This window comes from Aythya fuligula, chromosome 2 (genome assembly GCF_009819795.1).
Source record: "Aythya fuligula isolate bAytFul2 chromosome 2, bAytFul2.pri, whole genome shotgun sequence".
Classification (NCBI taxonomy): Eukaryota; Metazoa; Chordata; class Aves; order Anseriformes; family Anatidae; genus Aythya; species Aythya fuligula.
The window spans coordinates 118,219,058-118,245,927 of NC_045560.1; positions in this window are offsets into that span (position 1 = coordinate 118,219,058).

Here is a 26,870-nt window from a genome sequence, read left to right on the forward strand (position 1 = left end):
ATATTACAGATTAATGTATCATTTATACATTACCTACCTTTTCACCACATCAAATAAAACTCTTCATCTTCCTAAATTTAGGATAATTACAGAGTGACTTGCCTTGCTGAACTAAAAAAATGCCTAGTGGTTCTCCTTCTCCTCTGCCTCTGATGCACAGATATTACAGGCCTTATTGCTGCTCCTGGATAATTCACGGTCTGAAGGACTGTCTCCTTCATTTCCTACATCCCCCGCCAGGGATATCAAAATCCCAGAAGAGAATGAAGTGGAGAAATGCAGCCAATTCCAAAATGTGCTTCTCAGTTGTTAAATTGTAAGTGCTAATATCTGACACAGGGAAATGGAGGACTGTGCGGTGCAATCTTGGGCATTTTGTACTGGCACATGAAGAATGCAACTATGCTGATGTTTAAGGAGAAGTCCCCAAGCTGCACTGTTGATCATTTAATGAAAAGTCTGCTCAGAATTTAATTGCCTTTAAAAGAAAAATAGTGGAACACTATCCTGATTTTTAAAGAGAGGAAAAGAAAGTAGCGATTACACAGTCCCACAATAAGTATCAATCACGCTCATGCTCCAGCTACAGCATTCTGTACACCCAGCTTTTGAAAGGATACAGCAGAGGCAGGAAACAAGATGAATAGGAGCCTGATGTGGTTTCTGTATGAAAAGAGCCAAGGAGAATGGGATAGTTTAACACAGAGAGGAGATGAATAAGAACAGACAAACTGCTGTACTTGGAGTAGTATGCTATAAAAAAAAAAGGGAAATGAGATGCTCACAGTTATCATAGAGTACATTGAATTATTCTGAAAGGCTGGTGTAAGGAAATACCTTTTACATAACCTGCAATTAATCTCACCGTATGACAATATTGATGTAAATCACTAGTATGATCCAAAACAGGACACCTTAGAGAGTCCAACTCCTGATGTGAATCTGAACTTTGTAGCTAGAATGAACGTGGAAATACTTGTTGTAAAGTATTAAGACTTGTCAGAGAAAGTATAGGATGCAGAAGCAAGTATACACAAATAACAGCAGCACTTCATGTTTAGCTGCTTCTTTGCACTGTACATGAAGGCCATAGTTCCTGTTTAACATGACATCATTTATCAAGGAAGTCTGTAAAGAGTGCTGCTTCAAAGGAAACCTTTGCCCTTGACAGTGGCAGTGGCTGCAGAGGCATCTGTAAATGGTTACGGACTTATTTGCCTAGGGAGGTCTTCAGAAGTAGAAGCTGTTCTTTAAATTTGTATCTTATTTCATCCAAAATAATGTAGAAAGGTCAGAAAGGCCCAAATTCCTGTGCTTACACAAACCCTGTTAAGTGGCAAGCACAGCAGCACAGCACTGTGCAATGCAGACAGCTGCACCTTGTGCTCATTACAGGCCATTGATCACACCAGTAGGAACCCCTGGAGAAGCCACATCAACAAAAACTTCCACCTTGTTAAAACAGAAGGCCAGTCCCCCTTTCTCAGGTGATCTTTCACCCCAGCATTGGCATGCCAGCAGGGCTACACATGAGCATCCTCCTTCCAGATTTAATTGCAAAAGATGGTATGCCATCAATAATGGTTTGGATTAGTGATAGCTACAGTGGGGCAAAAGCAAGCCCCCACTGTAGACAAGCCCCAGCTGAGCTCTATGAGGCATTTAAAGTGGGCTAGGATGCTTTAGTGGTAAGGCAGGTCAATCAACATGTAATTGATTTTAATTAGCACTCTGTTAAACTATTCACGTGCAGCCAGCTGTTAGCTCCACCACCAGCAGGTGAGTTTCATTTAAAAAATATGTACAAAATACTTTCCTGTAACTTGAAAACTTGAAAGTAAGTGATTTCAAAGCTGATCTTCAGATGTAGAAACTTCCACCAGTTGTTCATTAGTAGGAAGGACAAACATTCCAGCATCACTGCCAGGATTTTTAAGGTAGCCTTTGATCCCTAGGGGTCTAATGATCATTAAATAATGACGTACAAACCCAAACCACATTGTGCTGGATAATCTTTCTACAAGCAGACAGTTATATACATATAACATAGTGATGTGACTATTGATTATATTACAAGCTCAGAAACAGCTATTTAATTAATTTCTGTTGAGGTCTACTGGCTAACTTGCTGAGGTGTGCTTTGCAGAAAGCACCATCACAGCTGCTATATGCTGAGTTTCAGGGCCAGTAACTCTGATAGCGAGCAGCAGTTCTTCTCTAGGAAACAGGGAAGATGCTAAGAAATACAAGATCTCTGCAGGGTTACAGGAGATGGTGTCTTGGTGCGGTCTGTGTGAGATGTACTCAGGGCCCAAGTCAAGTTGAAAATCTGCTGCTAAAGTAATTCTGGTTTAAATGCTCATTTCTTTTGCGTTAAATGGTTCCTTTTGAAGTCATTCAAGTCTCTTGTCTCCTCTTGCCTATTTTTGAACATCTCACATGCTTTCCCTCCACCACATGGTGAGTCAGGGAAGTGCTATTCTTTACAGTACCTTGTTATATACTGTCCCATGTTTCCAGTGGAAAGGTGATACCCTAAAGTGAAGGCTCTTAAACATATGCAAGTAACTCTGCCCAGACAATTACACCAAGGTTTATAAATTAAATCTATTCAAAAATTCATGCAAGATTTTGGATTTGGAGCTGTCAGTACCAAAATCCTACATTTAGATCATCCAGTAGCTTCTCAGCTCCTGTCTCAAACCCTTTAAGAGTTTTCTATACAGAAGTGTCTACATCTTCAGTTTTAATTTCATTAAAAGCTTTGAAGAGCTGCCCTCGAGCACTTTCCTCTTGACAGAGCTGAGCACGTTGGCACCAACTCGTGCATCAGCCTGGCTGCTTCTCACAGAGCAGACATTTCTGCACACCTCTCCTGTTCACATAACTCAACGTAAAAAGCCATCTGAGTGCCAGCCAGAAAGCTGGATGCTAAATAAAGGCCACTGAAAAGAGCAGTGTGGGTAGTGAGGGCACTGTTCCCTGTTTCTTTACTGAGGTGATAGCTGTCAGGGGGACACAAAGGTATAATCCTTCCCCTGCCAGAGAAAACTCAGAAGTGGCCTTGAGACAAGCAGGTGGTAGCTGAGGGTAGGGGAAGAGGAGCACTCATTCCCCTCCTGGGGAAGCAGACCCATGTATTGCGTAGTACCTATACATAAAACAGGTCCCAGAGAGAGGGAAAAAGTGTGCTGTCAAGTGTGAGATCTTCTGTGCTCCCCTAGCAGGAACCGGGCTGCTTTGGATATTCCATGACAGATATTTGGAGGCTACAAAGAGCTGCCATCTTAGGCTCTGAAAATTCATCTTTGGGTCCATGCTGAGAGCTCTATGTCTGGGTCCTGAGGAGCTTCACATGCCTGGGGCATGCTGAAAGTCTTCAGTAGAGCTATCAGTTCACCCTGAACCTCCAGCTGGAACAGTGGAGCCACAGCTCTTCCTTCTACAACTCACTGGGGACAAGGGAAAAATGAATTTCAAATTTCATATTTAGTGCTCAGGTAGCCCCTGAGTTGTCACAGATTTAATTCAGGTACACCAATAGTTGCATCAATTACCTAGTGCTACTGTGGAAAAGTACCTGGTGCTTTTTCACATTTTTATCCATGATAAAAACACAAATTTTACCAAAAAAAAAAAAAAAAAGAATAAATAAATATCTAAAGCTGTTACCATTTTTTAGGGGGAAAAGAGTTTGTTTTAATTTGTGATATATTTTTTTTTAATATAATTATTTTTTTTTAATGAGGACTGGTAAGGGATTATGCAGGCTTCGTCCCAGGCATGCAATAACTACAGTACGGATGCAGGATTTACAGTCAAGGCAGTTAATCTGGAACTTTTCACACATGTTCATTTCAAATACGTAAATAATCTTGGAAGCAGCTAAACTCAATATTAGCTTCTGAATTAAGCCTGCATATTTCTGAAGTTCATAGTCCCATTGCCTGAGGAAAGAGTAAAAGAGTATGAGACATTATATAGTGGAAGGGAAATACTGAATTGGTTGGAAAGGATGCCTTTCCCCTTCTGGTGCTAGCACTTGCTGTGACAGCACCCAGCAGGGCTTGGCTTTGGTACCAGAATGACATTAAAATGTAATTGCTACGAAGGTGACCAGACTGGTACAGGGGCCCATGTTGCTGAAATATTTTTCCCTGGACGTGAAAGAGAAGAGAAACCCTTAACTGAACCAAGCCACAATGAAAAGGCCAGGGTCCACAGCCCAGACAAGCTCAGAAGAAAGAATGTAGTTAAGAGACATTTTGTGTTAGATCCATTTCACCCTCTTCTCTGTTCACTTAACAGCACCTATACAGTGACTAGTTAAATCCTTGTGGGGATAACCGCAGCATAGATTTTTTCTGACTGCTGAAGTGAAACTTTATTGATCGGGCAGCATCTCAGATAAATCACATACAGATCTAGAATGCAAGATTTCCCTGACAAAAACCACAGTTTGAAGGAAACTCAGACAACTCCATCAATAGTGACTGGTACAGTTGAATACCCGGAGGAAATTTATAAGGCAGTAAAAATTTTTTTTTTTTTTTTTTTTTTTTTTTGGGGGGGGGTGGTCAGAAATCAGTCAGTAAGAAATAAATGTAGATTTTCAAATGCCTCTAAATTTGATTGTGTATGAAAGTTAGCTGAAATGATGAATTTGACCAGTTTTGAAATTTCATATTCTGTTTCAGCAACATGTATTTACTTACTTGCTCAAAAAGAAGGCAAACAGTATAAGACAGCCCATAGATATCCAAAAGACAAACTGAAAATAAGTGGCAGCAATATATACTTTTATAACTTTGTGTGATACTGTGCGAAGCACAGCCAAGAAGAGACCCATTTTAGGCATTGTTGACTGGAGAATATAAGATGGTTCCTATCTGGAAGAGTTTACCCTGATCAGCTGGGTTTGGGACTCATATTTCTTTGCAGTTTGGCTTATAAATATATAAAACAGGTCCACTGTTACTGTTACTATAGTAGCATCATAACCTATTATTTGATCTACAACTCTCACTTCACTTCTGCTCCAGGAAATAATTCTGCTGTGGAGAAGCAGTTTGAGTATCTCAGAGCATTTCCTCCCTGGAGCAGGGGGAGTACAACTGGAAGCCGTGGTCTGCTCCTTGGTCTGCTCTAGGGGCATGCAGTTTAAACAGGTCTTGCATGTGGAAATAAATAACAGTTTTAGAGTCCTAGGAGTGATCAAGCTTCTTGATTCATCACAGCTCTAGCCCACAGCTTCCTCAGACACTACTGTCTGAAAAGTTCTTTCAGAAGCTCACCAAGTGCCATCTCCAAGTTCATTGGGGTTTTTGGCCTCACAGTTAAAGGTCTGATCCAGAATCTATTTTTGCTAAAATCCTTTTCTGCATTTTACTCCCTCCCACCAGTATATTTCCCTTCCCTCTCAGCTTTCATTCCCTGAGCATAAGTCCTCCAGACTGTTCTATTACAAGCTCCCCTGCTCCTCATGTTGTTGTAGAATCCATCCACAGCATATTTTCTACCTTAAATCCATTCTTGAACAGGGATGACTCAAACTATATGCGACATTCCAGTTTAAAACCATTTCACTGTATGTATCTAGGACTATAAGATGTGGCTCCAGCCCCTAAAGGCTCTCAACCCACATGTTGCTCTAAAAACACACCCAAGAATATATGGCAAGACTTTTGGTGAAGAAACAGTTATAAACACTTCTAAGCCTCCAAGTTTGCATTTTGGTCAGGCTAATTGCTCATTGAAAAGGGGATATGTGAGTTCATTTTTGGAGAATTGATCTACTTAGTGACAGTTCCAAAATGATGGTTACATTCCCTTGATCTCTTCTTAATTTAATATGGGAACAAATAAGTCTTCTTTTTTTTTTTTTTTTCCACTTTTTAATCTTCTTTTTCTAAACAACAGACTATTCTTCTGAAATGATTATGTCGGTTTATTTGTCAATATGTATTTTGGACAGTGTATTTGTTCAACTGGAGTGGTGAACATGGGAAAGTATTATTATGTCCGCATTTTTCAGGATAACATTAATTAGCCACAGCAGAGAACGAATAAAATTAATTAGCTCGGAGCAAAGAACAAACTTCCCTGCTTCAGTTGTCTCATACCCACACTATCTCAAACGTAGTAATAACTTACAACTGTTCAAAGAAACACCATTTATCTAGTGGATGGTCTCTAGGCAAGAAACCCGAACACAAACTGTTCCTAGCTTTCTTGCTTACCTACAGTATGAATAACGATTCTCTTACCCTTCTGTTGTTTTTCTGTGTGTGCCTATGCGTATTTTCTTGTTGCTTCATCTCCTTGAATTTAAAGGTGATTTGGGTAGAGCAAACTGCATAATAAGTTACTTAACACAACAGATATGTAGCCACAGAACAAAACTGTAAGAACTGGGAGACCCAAGAACCACGCTATTCATCTTCTGTTTTACGCAGCATATTTTGTTCTCTGCATTTTATTCTAGTTTGATTCAAAGCACCAAAAGCCCATTACAACCAGAGTACCTATGTTTCTGGTTCAGTTTCATTCAGAAGCAAACCAGTTTGCCTTCTCCAAGGCCATTCCTTTCTACAAACATTTTGTTAATTTTGATTGTGATATTTCATAAGTAAATATTTCAGGGCACATTTAGCCAGAAATTGGCACTTCTATATTACAACTCCAAGAAAAAGCCAGTAATTCAGAAGATTTCAGAGTTTTCTTCCCCAACACTGAAGCCATCTGACCACAGGTGTTCCTGACTAGCAGAGCTGGGCCTGACCACTGGGAGTCAAAGCTCTCAGTGATGCAAGTTCGATCTTCTTCCTTCATCAAATGTTGTATAAACTTGTTGATGTTCTGGAGTGAAGTAGGAGAAAGTTGTGCTGAGGAGTAGCTGATTGCACAAAATTCACTTAATCTGAAATCTTTTGCTTCCCTTGGATTTGTTCACCTAAGTGGTAACTTGTGAATCTGTCTTATTAGACCATTTGCTTTTTGCCATTAGGTGTAGAATGTTTTTCAACAGCCACTGTCGCAGAGGGTAATGTTTGTATGTAGTAAATGGAGGTTTAGCAATTGCATATCATCCTCTACCCTGGAGAAGCAAAAAATGATGATTCCTGAAGCACACAGATGGCTTTTTATCTTCAGGGAAATACCAAGCAATCCTCTTTGCACCAGCCTCTGATGCTGTTAATGTTCATAATTACTATATGTTTTCATAACAGCATATTAAGTTTTTTTTCTTCTTTATGAGCATTTTCATTAGCCTTTGTTTACTTCCTAAAATGAACCCTGGTTCATTTTAGCCTGTTGCCACACTTTTTTTTTTTTTTTTTTTTTTTTCCAAGCATGCAATTACCAATGGTTGCTTTGTTTTAAGCTATCCAAGAGGCTAGAAAGGCCAAAGATTTGCAGGCTGTAAGCCAGGTGCATCATTTGCCAGGCTCAGGCATCCAGGAACAACTTAAAGGTCCTGTGTAGTCAAGGCTGGGTGGACAGGCACCCAAAGATTGTATCTACAGAGAAGATCATTTGTTCTCAGGATATTTACCTGTGGGTGTGCAGACTATTTTGTTTTGGAAAAAAAAAAAAAAGTTTAAAAAGTGAAAAAAATGCCTCCCTTCTGAGACATCTAGACAGGGGGTGAATTTATCTCATTTTCTGTGCACCATCAAGACATATCTAGTGGTATATCAGATGTAGTGTTCACACACCTTGTAAGAGTCTCAAGAGTAATGCAAACCAAGAAGCTTACATATGAAAGCAGCGGGAATGTTCAGAAAGACAATGTTTCAGCCTATCAGTCTTGATAAAGGCCCAGAAGGGTAAAAATGTCAGCTTTATGTGTGTTCCAGCCACTCTCAATCAATCTACTTTTGTATGTAGGTTACTGAGTGTGTCTTCCCCAAAGCCTTGAAGGCTTTAAATCTTGTGCCCAGAGTGATGCCATTATTTTCATGATAAAATTGATCCAGGCAGACATCAACTTTCATTTTCATGGTACTAGACTGGTGGGATTGTACTTTTCAGCTCAATGGTTCTGGAAATTCACATTGCAGTGGCAATGTATTAAGTTGATTCTCTTTTGCTGATATATCACTAATGCCACACAGGAAGAGTGGGATTTTTTTCCTCTTCTGCTCACATTTGGTATGGTATAACAGTTGCTCAAAATTGGAAGAATTAAATAATTCCTTGGCAAGATCTTACAATGAGTGTAATTAATGAATTATAATGCAATTATTGTGTTATTAAGTTTCCTGAAAGTATTTAAGGATGGGATAGAGTGGAATAACATTTTAAAGCCCAATGTGTAGCACACCTAACCTGTTTTCTTGTCTTTTGCCAATGATTCTTTCCTTTTGTTTTCTCTTGGAAGTTCTGCCCCCACTCTTATAGCCTCTACTGCCATCATATATTGTATTTATAACAGCTCATAAATTCTTTTGTCTCCTTGACATCTTTTCACTCTTCTCTCAAAACACTACTCACCTACTCTTACCTCTACTTTATTGCAAGAAAACTTCATCTGGCAAGTTGTCCTGTCCTTGGACTCCTCAACACTGGTATGTTTCCAAATTCACATAAAATAATAGCATAGCCCTTGGTATCACAAAAGTGAAGTACAGGACAAAATCACTAAATGTCTCTACTGCATGAGAAAAAATAGAAGGAAATCTGCAAGCAGAAAACAGTCTCTGTTCAAGGTAGCAGACAGGATGTTCAAGTACAGCGTTGTCCAGTTAGAGAGGGATGGTTTTCATAGCGTGAGGGCTCCTTGGCAGTCAAACGACATGCAGAGGTAGGAAACGCAGAAAGCTACTCTTAACAGTATCACGCATCACAAAGCCCCTGGGGATTTTCAGGCCACCAGCCAGTTTTGTTTTATATTTACCTTCTTGTTAAATACTGAAGTAACCTTTTCTGCGACATACTCTGAACTTGAGGAGTTTTCCCGTAGACTTAAGCCTTCACAGATCCCTAGGGAGCCGGTCAATGAGTGGTATCTTTCTATCACCTGCAATTCCATGCTGTGTTACCCAGATTCCTCCTCAGAAAATAACTTTAAAATTAAATACATTCTAAGGTTTTAAAAATTTCTGGAGGATATGATAAGTATAAACACATACCTCTGCATTTATATGCTTATCTGCAAGCATCCATGATAGCCTAAAATTGATATATTTGTTGCAGGGAGAATAACTTTCTCCTTAAATCCTAGAGGCATTGAACACATTTCCAAGGGATGTCTTTTGGTTTCTTTGGAACCCTGCTGCTTCCATCTCTATCAAAGTCTGTGGCACTTCTCCTGAGGATTTGCTTTGCAGAAACACAGGTGTTAATTCTAGCAACTCTGCATGTCCAACCCACTGTGAAAATTACAGAAACTTAGAGCTGTTCTAATTTATTCTATGCTTCCCACTTCCACTGAGGGAGCAGCTCTCCAGCATTGTCCCATTTCTTCTCCCTGTTTCATTACCTAATATCTCTTGGACTTTACAAGGGACACAGAAGTCATAATGCATATCTACAAAAAGAAGGGAGTCCCTGAGTGCCACAGCTACATCCTACTTATGAAGATCCACTGCCACCAAAGGTCCTTAACCTAAGGAAATTGATACTCAAGTTTCCTGAAGGAGCAGAGACTCAAGTCCATGTTATTAATAGAAATATGTGTTCAAGTAGTTCATGAATCTGAGAGTAGATAGATGTTCATGTTCAATTTAAAAAGGGTTAAATGGAAAATTGCTTGCCTTTCTGACCAATGTTTTAGCTATCCATGCAGACCTTTTACACTTCCCTGAATGGGGCAGGAAGATCAGACTTTTACATACATTTCCTATTTCACTAGTCTTGTACTGGAGTTTTATATCTAAAATTCTCCTGCGTAATTCAAATAACCCTAGAACATCACAATGAATCCAACCTCCCTTACTAGGACCATGGGATGCCTGAAATTATAGATCCAAACCTAAACTGCCCCAAAGTTCTAAGAAGTTAAAAAGTGGCCCACTCATTGACTAAGACTGGACTTTTTCTCATGTACCTCTCTCAGTCTGGTGCTTAGTTGGGTGCTGTCTAACCCATAGGATTATTTGACTTGAAAGCCATCTTATCAGGTGAGAAGAGCATTATCTTATATTTGCTACAAATCCATTTGTAAATGAGTCTTGTCAAGCCATTCTACATTAACATTGTTCAAATTGGGAACTTTTAGCAATTTTTCCACCTTGATTTCACTTCTAAACAATTGAACTGCCTTCTCTTAGTGCATTCTTTCATCCTGTTTTCCTTCAGAATTCTCTCTTCTTCCTTTTTCTTATCTCTTTTAACCAGCTCTTAAAAAAGAAATTGAATTAATGTGACATTTACCACTGCTATGACATATATCCTCTTGGTTGGCCACATCCCTTCCCAATACTGTATCTGGCTTGTTTTCATAGATTTATGGCACATATTATATTCCAGTGTCTTCATGGTATAAGATAACAAGGCCTGACTTTTCAGTTGGCCTTTATGAACTGTGGGTAGTTATTACTCATGATTAACAACATTAAAATTTCTAGAGCATACATTCTCACCAAGATCTTGATCCAAAGGTTACTGAAGGTAGAGGAAAGACTCCTGCTGGTGTTAATAGTCCTTACATTAGATCCAGATACTGTAGTTGATGTAGCCCAAAATGAGAACTCAATGCTCAGGAAGCTTGTGCAAACTATATCAAATCTTTTGAGGATGAGTCATCACTATACTCAGCTCTGCTCAGTGACATTTAATAATAGTGTCACAGATTTCCCAAAGTAGCCTTTTATTTCTGCATAAAAAGGTAAAGAAGCAAATACTGAATCAGCTTGTTGTATAATGAAGAGGGTAGAATTGTTCAGCTTTTACCATTGTGATTCTTTTATCTCCTTTCAATTTAGCATTCAGAGTTGGTGGTTTTGAAATAGAAAGTAGTTTTCTTGAGGGATAACAACACTGCAGGGCTGAATAAGAATATTGAGAAGACTGTATACATCTCCTAGTCAAACACTTCCAAGTAATCATCATTGGTAACTGAACACAGTCCCCCAACCCATCTTGATGTGAATGTGGTTCTCAGAAAGTACTGTCTCATGCAGCACTTGCAATAAAAACATTTATTTATAAACAGTTAATTTTTTTTCTATGTCACAGTTGCAAATTCTGTCTTCTTTCTCATGCCTCACTAGGGTATTATTTGCTTATGGAGGAAATACAGAAATACAAGGAAAACAATACATTAAAAAAAAAGTCTATTTGATTTCATCATTTGGTATATGCTACCTTGTGTCTTTCCAAAGGATGATGTAAAGCATCAAACCACAGTTGTCCAATATAGCCTACAAGTTCTGGGATTTCAGATGGGTTGGTATGTGCTAACTTCTCCCACAGCCATGCTCTATAGCTGGGAGTCCCCAGGGTCAGCTTCAGAGTGAGATGGAGATGTTTCAGCACTTCATGCATGTTGGCCATTGTGCACAAGAGGACTCTCCACCTAATCAAGCATTGAGGAAAAAGACTTGTGAGGGGCTGTCCCCAAAAGTAAGATTTACCAAAAAAAATAGCAGTTCAGGAGGAAAGCATAAGGTTGATGGGCAAAGCATGAGGTTGATGGGCACAGAGTGGAGAGAGATGCAGTGACAAAGTCACAAGGACTCAATACCTCTGAATAACAAGAGGACAAAAATCCACAGTGAAACTCAGTCTACTCAGATAACGTGAGACTGTCTAGATCACTACAGAGATCATGATCACTAGATCATTGTAAATGTATCAATGACTTTAAACAAAATTTAGGAATCTAAAAACTAAAATGAGTGAACTGAAGGACCCATTTTAAAATGAAAGTATCCTTATATTCACACCTACTACTTAGAAGCATAAAGGTGATCAGCAACATGTTGTAACACTATGATGCAAAGGAGACTCAGTCAACAAGTGGAGTCATTTTTTAAAGTATTGGGGAGTACAAGACTAAATAATCATCTCAGAAGTAACTTGGAATTTCTATGACTTGGAATCCCATGCACAATTAGAGATGCAGTGCTACAGTCTTCCACAAGCCAGTGAGGATGGAAAATTAACAAATCTGTGAAGGTACACAATGATTAGAAGCTCCCATAGCTCCCATATAAACATGCTAAATCTCTGAGGCAGTTGCAACACAAGGGGTAATTTTTCAGACATGAGAAATGTCTCCTTCTCAGAGCAACTAGTCTATAAGAATTTGCAAGAAGATGGGCTTTTGCTGTTGGTGTTTTTTTTTGTTGTTGTTGTTTGTTTGTTTTTTAGTTTTACTTGGTTTTAAATAGGAACTTCAATAAGGTTTCAATATGCAACAGTGATTCTATAATAGTGACTATAATGCATTTAAATCCATGTCAAAAATATTATACCTTGTAACATTTGTTAGAAGTGACGTTACACAAAGATGAGGAAAAAAATAAAACAAAATAAAATGAGCTACTAAGAGAGATAAAATATTTTTTGGTGATGTGAATCTGCCTACAGACTCTACACAGGAGGCTCAGATTAAAGGTACATTACTGATTTAGAAAAAAAAAATAAAATAAAATCAAAAGATCCAAACACGCCAGCATGGATAAGTGTCAGAATAAAAGAAACTAATATGAGTAAAAAGGCACTTGTCAAAAGAAGAAAAATCATACACAGATGAGGAAATAAACAAAAATGTTATATTTTAAATATAAAATATGCATCTAAATATAAAAATAGGCATAATAAAATACAAAACATACTAATGCATTACAAGAAAAACTGAGGAGTATCTATACATAGATATTTCAAGCAGAAAGCCTACAAGATAGTTGGGTCAAAAATCATCAAAGCCAAGCATATTACAGAACGCTAATTGGCTTTTTTGTATTAGCATTTGCATCAGAAGCCATGAAGTTTTCACACCAAAATGACACTAAATGGGGAATGAATGTGATATATCAATAAAATAAAATAATATTTTATTTTAAATAAATATAATATATATATAAATATAAATTAATAAATATAAATAAATATAATATGAATAAATAAATATAATATAAATAAATATAAAAATAAAAATATCAAAAAAATAAAATAATAATAATAAAACATCAGCGAACAGGTTTCAGAAAAAAAAAATCAAATGGCAACAAATCAGGAAGTAGGTGGGAGGGGTTGTTTTTTTGTTGTTGTTTTATTTTGTTTGTTTAATTCAAAAGCTCCAAATGAACTCTGATATGGAACATCACAACTAACTTTGTTTTGAATAATAGGTTATCCGTTATTCCTGATTGGTAACATGAGACTGAATGATGGGAGCCAAGACACCAGTCTTTAGGAAAGTCTTGCAGGGGTAATTCTGAGAATTGCAGACCATTAAACCTGATTTTGCACCAGCAAAAAGGAGTAGAATTAGTGACCCAGGAATAAATTAATTTTGGAAAGAGTCAGCACTTACTAGTCTTCTTGAACCAACTTTGAAAAAGTCCATGAGCAGAAGTCCATGAGTCGAAGTGGCATCCAATACACTTAAGCAGGCTTTATTTATGACCACTAAACATGATGAAACCTCAAGCTTACAAACCCACTGAGCTTCTGACTGATAGAAGATGTATGCCTTTTCTGGTTTTATGAGGCAGCACACAAGAATTTTCTAAGGCTCCCAGTAATATTCCAGTATCCACTCCACCAAAGTGAATGGGAGTCTTGATGGGAGCAGGACAAGGCTGGGAGCTTTTAAATTTTATTCTGTTTTGCCAATGCATTTACAGTAGCACATCTTTCTTCTTTTTGTACTTCTTCCATAGGCTTTTTATTTATTATCTTTCTTGTCTTCATTTTAATGAGCTATTTTAACTTGGATCCTATTTTTCAGTTGCTTATCACCCCAAGTGCCTCTGCAGGAGAGTGGGGCATACTGTGCCCTTTATAAATTAAGTATTAATTACATTATTAATTATTATTATGTTCAGTTCCCTGGAAGGTTTTATACAAAGACAGTTAAAATGCATATATTCTCCGAGGTATATCTGTAGAGTGATTATGGACTTCACACTTATGCAAAGCTATTGATTTTTCTCATGTACTCTAGTCTATTAAGTCTATTATAACATGTTCTATTTCAAATAGATTCTATTTTAATATATTCCTCCTGTTTATCTTAAAGTTTTGAATAAAATTTTAAGGAAAGGATAAAAAGAGACATTTTCTCACACAGGTTTGTTTTTTTTTTTTTTTTTTCTTTTTTTTTTTTTTCCATGAAAAACATATTCCCTTGGGAAGCAGAGAAATTGTATTTAACCTTTGTTTTCATTAGTTGCTCTATATTGCTATTTTGCTTCCATGCAATGCAATGATGACATTAATGAACATTGTGGGCAAAGAAAGGATTTGCACTCCTAGGTAATCTCTTCAGAAACCTTATAGGTATTTTTAAACATTGTCTACTCTGGCTGTCGTTGCCACCTCAACAACAGCCTTGGGCCACTGGGAGTTCACACTCCTAATTTATTTCAGAGGCACTTGTGAACCCTGTTGGGGTTTTGTGCCATCCACTATTTATTCAGTTTTCCTTCAGAAGCAGAAGAACAGCACCTGCATGTTGGAGGTGAGTACAGATTTCCCTGGGCATAGGGCACAGGTGGTGGGGTCACCCTGCGTTTGACCATCACGTAGGGTTCACAATATTCAAAGGGATGAACCTCCCTCCAAGCATTTCCTCCCAGTCACTAACACTAAGTAAAACATTTATTAAAAAAAAAAAAAAAAAAGACAGAGATGAAATAAGGGTCATGGAAATCCAGGTCAATGCAGGGGTGCAGAAATCATGGGCTGGAGATCCTTCTCCCCTGGGGCTTCTCCGGGAGGGATTCACTTCATCCTCCTCCAATTTGACTTGAGTGCTGCTCTGTTTCTGACCCTCACATGGGAAGACGGGAAAGTCTTCATTAAAAGATCAATTTGGGAAGCAATTCACATTTTCAGTAATACCTGGAGTTTATCTAACCCTAACAAACCTCATTGCTACTGTCATAACACACATTTATCAACAATAATCAAAACAATGCCATACCACATGAGGAGAAGAAAGTTCTGATTTATGGATTAGAAGGTTTTTTTAAATCCAAAGATCAACATAAATTCCTCTAAAAATGCTCTTTCTTGACAACTTTCAAGTAGAGAATTGCCTCCCCCTTATGCAAGAACATGGATGCCATTCACCTTGCTGACAATTAATCCTCCACCCTGGAAGGAGAAATCCATCTGCTTGTATGTCTGTGCTTTAAAACATTTGACACTGGTAAGCTTAGCTAAACAACCCTTCCCATTTGTCAGCTGGAGTCTGCGTGTGATTCTTGAGGCATTTTAGAAACCATATTAAAACTTTCTGCTGCCTTTCCTCTAGTTTGTGGCTACTGGGCAAGTGACAACAAGATGACAGGCAAGATCATTGTGGTAAATATTTGCTCTGTCATTTTCTTTGTTCCACTAGTTCTTTTTTAAAGATGTAGTACAATATTTATTGTGCGCTAACAACCTTTTATTAAATTAGTTGCTTTATTGGAAATCTTGTAGCTAATTACCTCCAGTTATTTGCATGTGTTTATTTGCAAAATAATAAATTATCTTATTAACAACTGTGGTGTGGTGAGGGCAGCTCTCTCTGTCTGTCTGTGTTATCCCAGCAGCACAGGACCTAGCTCTGAATAGGTCCAGACTCAGGATTTCAGAAATCTAGACTTCATACAAAGACCAGATACTGATATATATGTATGTCTTAAAACTATCTCTTTCTTGGATATCAGCCTGGAGAAAGTGGTTTTCTTTGTTGATGCCTGCACTCCCACTGAGACAAGCCAGAAATAAGGGAGACAAGACTTCTTTCATCATAACAGCAGTGCTAACCACTGCCAGGAATCAGTGCTGAAATGTGATGTGGTGGGTAAGGAAGAGCAGCCCTCCATAAAACAATGAACTAGCACAGCCCAGCTGTCACCACGGAATTTGAAGTCCCATTAGAGAGATGAGAAAACTGCTGGAGAGCGAGCAAGCCAGTCATACGTTAGGTACGCAGCAGACCAAGTAACCATCCCAAAATATCCTGTGTCTATTGAACATCTCCACTGTCCTTATCTAGGGGGTGGAAGAGATGATCCTCAGCTCCTGAAGCTCATCCCTGCTCTCCCTCAGCCCCTTGTCCTGGCTCTGCCCCCATGCCAGGGGCTGCTGGTGAGCCACCCCTGCTCACACCACCGCCTCTGCTGCCTTTCCAGGAGCAGCTGCAGGAAACGATAAGTAGCAATCGTAAAGCAGGGATGTTCACAGGCTCAAACTTTAAGCTCTGTCCCTAAAATGAATTGGAAGCATCTGGCTGCATTGCTGTCAGTGGGTAATGATGCAGCCCCGTCGCAAGCCCAGATGTGATTCTACATTCCTGCAGCTGTTCTGGTGGGAGTTTCAACACCCGAAACATCTGCTACTGGGAATCAGAGGCACGATACTTACATGATCTTTTAGGGCTGTTATTTTTGTTTGTTCATGACTTTTTTTTCTTTGCAAAATGCATTTTTTTTATATAACGTCATTTTCTGTTTGTTCTGCAGTGACCACTCCTCCAGCAAAAGGGGATCTCCATGTAAATTAGTGTTACGTGTCTGTAGCACAAGGCACAAAACCCAGAAGATTCAGGACATGTGCTGTTCTCATGTCACATCTGAGGTTTATGGAGGTTGACACTGCAGAACATTATGGTCTGTCATGTAAATATATATGTAGGGAGCTGCTAAAATAAAGTAATTACTGTCTGTTCCATAAATAAGTATTTAGACTATCTTAATACAGAAATGTTAATCTATCAGGTAATTATATTTGTTTAGACTGGGAGAAAGGGCTGTTTGACATCCTGTAGCTACTTGCAGCCATTAAAAAAAAAAAATCAACAAAAAAGAGATCAGAAGATATGATGACTTTAAAAGAACAATAAAAGAAAGATGAGAGGGAGCAGGCAAAAGCAGTCTCTGGGCTGCAGGGAGGCAGTAAAGCTCTATAATGCCCACACTAATCTACCAAGTTTTGTAGGAGAAAAAAAAATGCTGCCTGGCTGGAACATTGAAATACCAGGATTGATCTGGAAGTGAATACTCATGACTGTATTACTGAAACCCACACATTTTTTAATGGAAATGCTGACTGTGCACCACAACACAAGCAGTCAATACTATAATTTCTTATTTTCTGTCACCATGGATAGTTAATACACTGAAAAGAAACAGAAGACCTGCAAATTCTATACAATAGACTGTCATGCTATTCGTTCCCATGCTGTTAATTACACTTCGGTTCCCACTGCGTGGCTCAGCGCAGGCTCACCAACCTCCTGCATCTGGAAGCCATCCCCTGCTTTGGGCAGCTACTCCTATTTGTTTTAGGTGCAGCAGAGGATGCTCTGCCACAGCAGGTCTTCTGCTTGCTGGTCAATTCCAAATACCCACGGAAGTGATAATCACTGTGCCTCTGATCCCCGCATTTTTGTATGGACATGAGGAGCCAGGAGGCCATAGTGATAGTTGCAGGGCTGGTTGGAGAGTCTGTCTGTGAGGGGCCCGCAGGAGGCACAACATCAAGGAGAGAGGGGGGATAGCCAGAGATGATGGTAGGAAAAGTTGGGGACACTAAGGAGAAGGTAAAAGGGTGGCAAGAAAATGGGTAGGAAAAGGCAAGGAATGAAGAGATAGGAAAGGTGGTTCTGAAGACAAAGGAAGGCAGCTGCGAAAAGCTGCTGCCCTTAGAAACATTGCCTCATTTGTGCACCTGGAGAAGAGCCATGTCTGGACAGTGTAAGGGCTCCCAGGACAAACTGAGATGCCCTGAATTATCCACCCCAACACAGGAAAGTGAGGAGGTAACGAAGCTGAGGCAGGCAGGGAAAGCAGAGAGAAAGGTACATCAAAGAGACAAAGCAGAAGTATTCTTTTCTTATTCAGTAGGGGAGGAAGCCCCAGTTTAACTTTTCCGTGTTTTCTTTGGCTTGTTTTCAAGTGAGTTTTCAAGTGAGGCACCCTGGGTTGCATGCTACATCTCAGGCAAAGAAACTCCAGCAAAGCAAGCCCGGCTCCTCGCTTCAGCATCTCAGTCAGCAGTAATTTATATTGCTGTTCCTCCTTAATAAAATCCATCGTGCACTCCAAAAGAGTAACTAGGACACTTAGTTTTTATTCCACATGCATCTCATTTGTCTTCAGCAGGTTCTTCCATAATCTCATCATTATTGCAATCACCCTCTGAGGACAGCTGACTTGCATTAATCAGCTAGGCCTCTCATCCCTCACTAGATTCTTTACAGTTTTACGGTGCCCTTGGGCATCCTAACTTTACTTGAAAAATTAATAAACCTCCCCTCTCTTATCTTACCTTATTAATGTCTGTCTTTGTAACCCATTATCCCTGCATCTCTTCGGTGACCATTTGAGGATGTGGTTACCACCAAAGGATTGTGCCCCGGTGAGGCAGCACACAGGAGTGCCCTACATAATTGAAAAAAAAAAAAAAAAAAAAGGAAAAAAAAAGGTATGTGTGTTGGGGGGTGTTTAAAAGAAAGAAAGAAAAAGACCATAAAAATTTTAAAGTCCAACATCACTGTTTACAAGGTTGGTTGACAGAATAGAAATACGAGAGCTGTTAAGAACCTGAGATAGGCTGTTAAGACTCATCAAATTGTTCCTCATTCCTCTTGACTTGCAAGCAGCCCCTTGCCCTGCTGCCCCCCATGCATATCCCTGTTCCCACCCATCCCCTTCTGCTCCTCTTCCCTCTCCTGCACCCTGTGAAATCCGACTCGTTAGTTGTAGATGTTTTGAAATCCTGGTACATTAATCACTTGTGTTTGCACACGCTTTATGTGGGTTGTTGGTCATGGTCTGTAGTTATACTGGCTGTCTCCCTTGCTTACTTAAAAGTACAATCCAATTGAAAATAAAGATTTTGCAGGTTTGCTCATTTCACACAGTGATAGCAGCTGGTAAGTGTCTTTTGCAATTCATCAGAGGCCTCCCAGACCACCTGCTCTTGGCATCCTGCAAACAGCTGGCTCTGTGTAAGTACCATAAGCTATTATCTTACTAAATAAATAATGAAATAAAGAAAGAAAGCAGGACAAAACCATGTCTCTGTAAATAACATACATTTGTGACTAGCCATCTCTCCTATTTTGGAGAAGAAGAAAATCAAGTTGAAATCTATTGCTGGATTTAGCAGTACCTCATAATAGAAAATGGAGATAAATCAACACCAATAGATAAGGCTCTGTATTTTCTTTCTTTCTTTCTTTTTGAAACCTGCTCTATTTCTGAAAAGGCCATGGGGAGCTTTTGTGAAACTTTGGCTAATGTCACCAGATGTCCCACTATTCAGAGGTGAATCTCAGTCTTTGAAGGACTGCCCCACTTAACTTTTTTTTGAGATGAAATTTTGTCCTCTCTGGTCCCAAGAGTAGACACAGGTCACCTCTTCCTCCCCACTGCCCTGCTGCCTGTGAGGCTGCTGCTGGATCTCTGCCATCCCAGGGGGATCTGCTAGTTGGCCAGGCAGGAGATGGGCAGGTTGGAAGGGCCACAGGAGCTGGGGCAGAGAGAGCGTTCCTTTGCTTGGGAAAGGATTTAAGGGGTGGGAAGGAGGAAGACAATGATTAGGGCAAGTGATGCCCCCCTGAGGATGAATAAAGATTTTTAATGGGAAAGCACTGCATTTTGGGCACAAAGCCTGTATCTCATAAGGATTTTTGTTTTTCAATCTATGAATTCTTCAAGGGGCATCTAACAGATTTCTCACACTGCAAACAAAGGCGATAAATAAATGCAATCTGTTGTATGAATGATTTATATCAGAACAATTTAAATTTAGGGCCTGATTCACTTTATTTTTCTTTAAATGGCCTCCCATTTGATGTTTGCCATAAGCCAAGGGTGCAAGAGATGGCAGTCAGAGCTGTGGCTGCCTGGGCTGTGCAGAAAATTGGGAAGTTCAGTGTCTGCCATGGTTTGCAGACACAGAGCTACTCTTCCTCCTGCAGAGGAAAGCCTCACTCGGCAGGAAGTCTCATTCCCTTTAATGGCAGTCCTCTTGTAGAAAGGTATTAATCACTGCAAGAAGAGATGCCTGACCCCAGCTCCTGTTACTGTGAGTGAAGACTGGGAGAAGAGCATTTAAAAGCTGGCTTTTAACATGCTGTAAAAGAAAGGAAAAAAAAAAAAAAAAAAAAAAAAAAGAAAAAAAAAAAAAAAAAAAAAAAAAAAAAAACTTGTGATGTTTTTCAGAATGACTATTTTCTCCCTATAGCCCTGCAACTGCTGGAAGGGATTTGCTACTGAAGCTGCAGACCTAGGTATTGTTCCCTCTCCGTAAATTGGATGGAGACGTTTGCTCAGGAAGGCGGTGGAAGGGAAGGAGCTGTTGTCTGATCCCATCCGTGCCTGGCAGCACAGCTGAGCTAGCACTGGTGCACTGTAGTTTGCTCCTGTCACAGCTCAGTGGCAGGTTAATACCTTCCTGACACGGTGTGCAAGCAGAGGGGAGCAAGGCAGGTACCGTGCCTCGCAGAGGCGTCTCTGATGGGCCCCTTAAAATCTTGTGATTGACAGGGCCATGCCAACCACTTCTAATGAAGCATTTAAATGCCTAGGTAAGTACAGCGACTTTTCCCTTCCATTTCCTCCTCCCTGCCCTTTCTGGTCTTTCTCTCTCCTTCCTCTCTTTTTTCCCTGTATTAATATCCGATAGCAGTACATTCCAGAGACCAGCACAAACCTAAACACGAGGTGCAAACAAACCTTCCCATCACTCTCCTTTTAGTGGGGACAAATAGCCACAAAGAAAGTCCTTCAGAAACCCCTGGTGCAAGCACTACCAATGGCTGCTGTTTCTGATGATGCTTTTCAGGACTGGCTCCCAAGCCTGCGACATGACAGAGCATCTCTCAGGCTGGTTGCTCTCCCAGCAGCAGGGCAGCCCTTGCTGGGGGTGTTGCATTTTTAAGCCAGGGTGTGCGGGCTCAGCTGCCCCTGGGCTCTCCCCTCTGCGCTTGGTGATGAATGTGACAGCTGATGGGGCAAAGGACTGGGTCACGCAGAGGGAACTGACATTTTTCTGATGGTTTTCTGATGAAAAGGAGCAAAGGGCTTTGGTAAGCATCAAGCAATCTGCCTGCTTTGAAGACTCCCATGGGGCGTCAGGAGAAAAATAGCAGAATGGGTGGCAGCATCTCCATGGGCATTAATGGGATCTTCGGAGGGTGGGGAGAAAGGTCTACATTGGTCTCAGATACTGATTTGTGATTGCTCTTCTCTGGCATTTATATACTTTTGCCTTTAAGGAGATAAATACTGTCATACTGAACATTATGGTAGTATTAGCAGTAGTTTCTCGTGCTTGCACTAAACCGGAGCCTGAAGCAAAACCTAAATGTTCCTCCATTCCAAGTATCAGATTTGCTTTATGCCCTATATCTTGCAGCTTTTTCACTTTTTGCCACTAAGCATTTTCTGAAACTTGTGGCTGGAAGCTATAGGTTTTATGGTATTTTTAGTACACTGCATGGTTGTTTAAAGTGCACCTTATAAAACTTCAGTCCTCAGCCAGCTCCCTATAAACTGGTTCTGGTTTACATCAACAGGCTTCAAACCTTTCTTGCCATTCTCCACCCTCCCCTTTTAATAACAAGGCAATCTATAGCAACAATTTCTCTTGCATGTGCTGATGCAGCTTACTCAGAATTCAAGACAGGAGGCTTTTACTTTATTTTATTATTTCACCAAGACTAAAATCCTCCAGGTACTATTTTCATTTTTAAGAGCAGCCTGGGTAAACACCGAAGATGGAATTAAGAATTTTTCTCTTGACAGAAAGAAGCTTGAATAAAATGAACGCTGGACACAGCATAACCTCACCAGGAGCCTGGCGAAATTAGCTAGCAAAAAAAAAAAAATAATTAAAAAGCAAGCAATTCATTATGAGCACAACCCTGCTCTATCACCACGCAGGCTCCAAATGTCCTGAACCACATGGGCAGTTCAGATATCATTTCTGTTCTGGCCAAATTTGTAGCCAAACTAATCTTTCAATATTAGTTTTGAAGGGTTTGGCTTTGCAGCCTGCAGCTTGTGTTTTTCTATAAAAAGCAATGATGGGAAAAGCTTGAAGGGCAGGAGATTTTGTTTGTATCTGTCCTTCAATATCGAGGATACTTCTTTGAGAGTTAAACAAACTACCTCGAGCATGTAGATGTGCAAAACAAGGTTAGAAACACTGTAATTTTTCAGATGACATCAACTTCTCCTTTTCCACCAGGACAAAACTATCCAAGTATCCCCTCTTTTATGATACGGATGCCTTTAACTAGTATCTTATATTATTTCTGTTTGAATGCCTAGAACACGCAGCTAGAACACTAGTGGAGTCGGCACATGGTATGTATATGTAATAAGAAATTTAATTCTCTGGAAAAATATTTGTCATTGAATCCCTTTTATTACTTTTGCACTGACGTATCTCAGTGGGGCTTCTTCTCTGCTTGGATGCGGGGCACATACTTACAAAACTGAAACTCAGTTAGACCAAGGATGCCAGAAATAAGGTATTTTTATTTTCTCTGACTGTCTTGGTTATTGTTAGGATTTTGTTTCACTGTTATTTTCACTAAGGGAATGCAGTATCAAAATCTCACTTCTGGAAGATCTTCAGAGTCTCTTCTGAATATTGTATTCCACTCCAGCACTTCAGCACTTATCTCCCTTCCTTCAAGCGTCATCATGAACAAGACAACATGTTTTTCAAGCTGCATGCAACTGCCGTTGAAACTCCCATACTTTAGTTAAAAACCAAAAGTAAATGGAGGATATGGAGTATCAATGGGAGGTAGCACTCAAGCTGATGGTGCAGCACTGTTAATTACACAATACTTTTATTGAGCAATTCAGTGGTAATTCTTACTGCTATTCCTCCTTAATAAGATCCATTGTGCACCATAAAATAGTAACTAGGACACAGTTTGTATTCCACATGCATCTCATATCTCTTTAGCAGGTTCTTCCATATCCATAATCTCATCATTATTACTATTACCCTCAGAAGACAGTTGACTTGCATTAATCAGACAGGCTGCCATTCCCTTGCCAGATTTTCTGCAGTTTTATTGTGCTTTTGGACATTTTAATTAACTTGAAAAATTAATTAAAAATCTTACCTTATTAATATCTCTTACCTTCCCCCTACTCTGTAATCTATTATAAATGTTTATTATCACTGACCATTCAATTCCAGAATGGTCTTGTGATGGAAGAGTACACCAGAATGCCCAGAATGCCTAAAATTGTAGGGTGATTCTGAAAATTCTTAAAACACTCAGTTTGGTCTTTTATTTACAGTATACGTGACTGTTAGAGAAGCAAAACCAAACTGCTACAGCTCATTAAAGCCTTTCCCAATTCCTTCACACTGACAATTCATTTTAAAAACTCAGGTGTTTCTTCTGTTTCTTGTATAGTTGGCTGTAGATTGCCAAAGAATTGACTGAATGAAATGAAAGTCAATTCATTTAAAGACGTCATGACACATCCCTGAAACTTGGTCACCAATCACATTAGTTAAGAGTTTTACAATATTCTTTTTGAAACAAAAGAAAAAAAAAAGGGGTGTGGGTGTGGGGAGACCTCTAGAAATTCGTAAGAACTCCATGGAAAATACTTTTAAATACAAATATAGTTTAATAGAGAAAAAGAGCTTTTCCACCTTCCAGTGTTATTTTTAAAACAGGCTATAGAACTTGGTAAAGAACAGTTTCCCCAACACGAAATTCATTAGGCTGGTTTAAAATTCACAAGAAGCTGTAATATTTTGTACAAAAAAAAATATAGTGCTTTGAAGAAAGGAAATTTTTCATACATTTTTGTCTTTTCTGTTATGCTTTTCTCAATTGCTCATCACTTTTAATATGATTAAGCTGTGATAGCATGAATGGTTTTGCTGAAGCCAGCTAGGCAGATAGAAAAGAGTTCACTGCACCATAAGGGTGCACAGGTTTGTCCTAAACATTTCTGTTTGAGGTGCCAGCTATGATCTCACCTCTCTTCTGGTAGGTGTTGCTATTCCATCTTAAACAAAGTGTGATGCATATGCTCAAATATTTTCCAAAAGAAAAAAATACATAATTTATAAAAACTTTTTTTTTGTGTGTGTGTGTACTATTATTTTGAATTCTCTACTTTCAGCAACCATCCAACAATACGTCAGTGGAGTTGCTACAAATTACTTTAACTTTAAAACTTATTCAACATTGCACGTTGGTCGTTTGTTAAGAAGGGCTAAGGGACTCCTCAGCCAGTTCCTAAAGTTTCAGGAGTTTGAGTCCTCAAGCTGCTGAAGTGATGAAAGATTATCCCCCTTCCAAGGGCTCATCTCCCTTTTCCCTGAAAAGGAGAGACCACACAAGTAACTGTAGTAACCCACATACATGTAGGTTTTCTATAGGAAACATAAAAGAACAAGATCAGGTCCTTCAACAGACACTGATTTCGTAGCTGAACTTCTTTTATGAAGAAATGGGAGCTGCTGGAGATCTGGTGAGATTCAAGCTTTGCTTTCCTGAGAGTAAGGCAAGCTTGTCCTGCGGTAAAAGCACTTGGTTCAGGATTTAGGATTCAGGATTTATTAAATCCCACCGAAGGTTGATGTATGTGTGCAAATAATTTAGACATTGTCCATCTCCATCCCTCCTCTGTAATCAGAGATATATAAGCAGCTCTAACTAACGCTACTGTGCAACAGAGAAAGCCAACGGTCGGGGAAAAGTTAATTGACTACTGATGATAAAAAAAATAAAAGTCTCCATCAGATAAAACACACATACCCAGAGTCAGCACAGCACACTTGCAGCTCCTGTCAAACGGGACAATTACAAGAGTTCTCCATTTAAGAGGATGATCCAGGGAAGGGATGCCCAAACTGCCTGAGGTTTTAGTCCTTCGAAGAACCAAGAACTTTTTTTTTTTTTTTTTAATTGCTGTCAGACTTTCATGTACAAAGGCCCTTACCCACCTTTTCTCCAAGTAAACACCCAAATTACCAGAAAACAAAGGAAAATGAGTGACCAGTGTAGCTAAATTCCCAACAAAAGCACTTTGAGGTAGTTTAAAGCTGTGTATCCTATCACAGCCAGGAGTGAATCTTCTGAATTATTTAGTAACCTCAGACCTTTCAAAAGGAGAAGAAACTCATTGCCCGGTTCCATGGGACTTAGATGAAGTTGTGTGGGTAGGAGTATTAGATATTTATTCACCATGGACTTTGATAAATAATTTACCACTTCAACTGTGACTAACGAGATAGCTGAATGGTGAAATCTCTGCAGTAAGCAAATAGAAACGTTTCCTCTGTCGACTGCACAGGTGAGATCCCTAACTCATCAGAAGAAAACCAGGCTGGATTTTGTAAAAATTGGCCAAGTAGCCAGAAATCTTCACGGAAGTAGATTAAAGTAGTATTTTGCTTCATAGTCATCTCTGTGGGCCCAATCTTAACTGGTTTACAGTAAATTAATTGGTTTATTAATGTAAGTTGGGCTACTGGATCAGAGGGGCATTCTGTCCAACATAGCAATGTTTTCACACAGAAATGTCAGAAAGGGGAGGAAATGTCTTGTTCTTATAATGCACAAGTGAAAAGCTTACAAATCTTTTTACTCAAAACCCAAGACAGAGGGTTTTCAGCCTTGCACAAAGCAAGGAAAAGAGTTCTCTGCTAACAGTGCAAAATGTACAGAAACAGAATTTATGCGCATTTCTAAATAGTGTATCTTTCTCATTCTTTTTAAATAGATGGCCCAGAGGCCTTCTTTAAACCCCGTGTCCCACTCTTTTTTTGAACTAACCCTATTTATACTCTTGCAGTTGCATGTGCACATTATCAAGCAATAGTGACATCAAGTGGTCTAGCTTAGCAGATTGCTAGCTTTATTGTTTCCCCACTCATCCCAAGGGCAGATATCGATTGTCATCAATCCTTTGTGTAAACAGATCTGAAATCTAATATCAGACATTTATCCTGTTGAGGGTATTGCTCATCAGCTTGATTTAAGTTATGTTTATATATGAATATAGTATGATTTATAAGAGACCTTCTAACTCTTCACTGAATGGTAGTTTAAAAGTTCTTTATCAGAAATATACCTGTAAATTCCTGACAGTAAGAAGATTAAGGGCCTTCTTCTCCCATCTGATCTATAACACTAGTAGACCAATGCAGCAGGAATAAGTATTATTTATTGATTGTATTTTTAGAGTGCCTAATATCCACCAGCAGAGATCAGGGTTCTGTTGTATGAGACACGGTGAACACATGAGAAATAATGTTCCCAGCACCAAAAGACCTTGTAGTCTCCCCAAAGAGAAATGAAAAAGGCAGAAGCAGTCAGCAGATAGGAGAGCACAAGACTATGAAGAGATAAAAGCAATATAGCAATGTAGTCCTGCCCTACCAGCACTATAAGAAAAAAAGGAGGAATAAACCTCTCATTCATGGCTACACAACCCCTACAAATGTGAAGACTAGCATTGTTAGCTGATGGTATCCGGCAATGAAACAAACTGGCAGAAGGGATCCAACAAATCCAAGATCTAACCATTCCCTGGGACCACAACCAAACCTTCTTCCCCTCCTGCTTTTACCCACAAAGGCAGGTCCACCTCTGCTTCTCAGAACAACAACAGAAAATGTTTAGACTTTCCCTCAAACCATTTGAAAGGTTTTTGAAAATTTCAGAATGTACTCACTGATGAGTACAAACTATTCTGAAA